The following is a 2,500-nucleotide window of genomic DNA, read 5'->3' on the forward strand; positions in this document are numbered from 1 at the left end:
GATAGACACTTGCTGGTAAAGAATTCTCTCTCTCTCTCTCTCTCTCTCTCTCTCTCTCTCTCTCTCTCTCTCTCTCTCGCTTATATTTCTCGTAATATTTCATTGCAGTGTAGTAAAGCACGCCCCTCTCTCTCTCTCTCTCTCTCTCTCTCTCTCTCTCTCTCTCTCTCTCTCTCGTGATATTTCATTAGTTTGGTGAAACTCTCTATCTCTCTCTCTCTCATATTTTCGTAATACTTCATTGCAGTGAGGTGAAACTCTCTCTCTCTCTCTCTCTCTCTCTCTCTCTCTCTCTCTCTCTCTCTCTCTCTCTCTCTCTCCCAGAGATTTCTTAAGATAAGACATCGACTCCCAAAAGACGAAAGGAACATTCAGTCTTCCTCTCTGAAGACGATAAATTCCTGACGAAGGAACACGCCAGGAGATTTGAATAGCCTGCCAAGGCCTTTTCCTGATAGGGAGGAAAACGAATGACACATGAGGCTGTTAAGGCTGAATAGCCTCGGAAGAGCCTTACTGGACGAGTGTAGAATACCCACGAGTCTAAAGGAGCCTAGAGGGAGGCTCGGTAAAGGAGTTTCCAGAGCTTTGCGGAGACTTTGGTTCATTGTACTAGGTTTGGTTTTGGAAGAGTTGGATATAGGGAGGATTTCAACAAGTATCTAAATAGCTATTTCCTATCCTGAACTTCCTTGTAGTAGACATTATTATTATTATTATTATTATTATTATTATTATTATTATTATTATTATTATTATTATTATTATTATTATTATTATTATTATTATTTTTCAGAAGCTGAATCCAATTCATATGGAACAAGCCCACCACAGGGGCCACTGACTTGAAATTCAAGCTTCCAAAATAATAATAATAATAATAATAATAATAATAATAATAATAATAATAATAATAATATTATTATTATTATTATTATTATTATTATTATTATTATTATTATTATTATTATTATTATCATTGTTATTCAGAAAATGAACCCTATTGACATGGAACAAGCCCACCACAGTGACCACTGACCTGAAATTCAAGCTTCCAAAGAATACAATGGTATTCATTAGGAAGAAGCAAGAGGAATTAAAGAGAAATACGGAAAGCAGAGACCTCACTTATTAAAAAAGAAAAATTAAATAAATTAATAAAAAGATAAAAATGTATTTAAATGCGTAACTTGAAGATACCAATGAGCGCTGAAAAAAAATTGTATGCATTTTTTTTTTATTCATGAATTATCTCTGTCCTATTCATAGTGATTTACCTTCCATATATGCCTCATTATTGTATGTCGTGGCTTGAGAGAGAGAGAGAGAGAGAGAGAGAGAGAGAGAGAGAGAGAGAGAGAGAGAGAGAAGAAATTCAGCTTTTTCCAGTTCATCATCTCAGAGAATCAATCAGTAATTTAAAATTCATAATGAGTCTCGTTCCAAGGGTACTTAGAATGAGTTCAAGAAATGATTTGCATACATCATGTAGCCAGCTCGTCTTAAAAAAGAAATGGCCTTCAATGTAATCTCTAATGACGTCGGGAATATCCGGATGGAAAGGTGGCAGTGACAGGCATCACGTGCATGAAAACGCTGACCGGATTTGAAGTATTATTCATGACGATTTTCATTCACTGATTCAACGACACACAAACGCACACACAATGCAAGATTTCACACGTGGGCCATCATTGGCGTTTTAGTTTCCCATTAAAAATCTTACCTCATGCGCACGCACACACACGTATATATATATATATATATATATATGGAGATGAACAAATGCTAATTTTGTGGCATTAAATTTCAGTTTTATGGGGCTTCCTCGTCACGTTGTTCTCTGCTGCCGATCGGTAAAATGTCATTTTCATTCACCGTTTCATTTTCCATTCTCTTCTCCGAGGGGTACTTCCTTTCTATTTTCGATTCTTAGTTCTTCGTGCAACGCTGATGTTTCTTTGTTATACACTCAAAACAATTCACTGTTGCTTTCTTTGCACAAAAAACCAGGAAAGTTCACGATTGACACTAGAAACTATAATTGTCACTTGTCCATCTACACTCACTATAAGTACTTATAACTTCGGCCTCAAGCACACCCCTCCCAAGTCAGGCTACAACTAACTCGGCGTCCTGCATGCAGTGCCATTTATTAGAACAGTTAGAAAGTTAGGCGGTAGCGACATACATATTTTACCCAATTAAAATTCAGCTAGACGGGTCCGCTGTCCACTGATTGGTTGATGCGCTTTCCGGATAAGCCCAAGTAAGTGTGCAGTCTTTAAGGTCACAGGAAATCCTGCCTTGCTGCCCGAGTACCTAAATCCTATGCCCACGCCCTTCGCCTCATGGTGGATGGCAGGGCGTTACGTGGTTCCTTCTGGACTTTAGGGTGGGTATTTTTAATTCTATCTGTACCTTCGGTTTGCATATTATTATTATTATTATTATTATTATTATTATTATTATTATTATTATTATTATTATTATTCCGAAG

At 36.9% G+C, this 2,500-nt stretch overlaps 1 protein-coding gene across 1 annotated transcript in view; it reads right to left on the minus strand.

Annotated features, from left to right (window-relative positions):
• Positions 1-1,867, minus strand: part of LOC136831581 (proton channel OtopLc-like) — a 25,347-nt gene extending 23,480 nt beyond the window's left edge. The window contains exon 1 of the mRNA XM_067092202.1: positions 1,727-1,867. The gene's annotated coding sequence lies outside the window, so the exon portion shown is untranslated. The remainder of the gene's footprint in view (positions 1-1,726) is intronic.
• Positions 1,868-2,500: the final 633 nt, after the last annotated feature.

This window comes from Macrobrachium rosenbergii, chromosome 48 (genome assembly GCF_040412425.1).
Source record: "Macrobrachium rosenbergii isolate ZJJX-2024 chromosome 48, ASM4041242v1, whole genome shotgun sequence".
NCBI lineage: Eukaryota > Metazoa > Arthropoda > Malacostraca > Decapoda > Palaemonidae > Macrobrachium > Macrobrachium rosenbergii.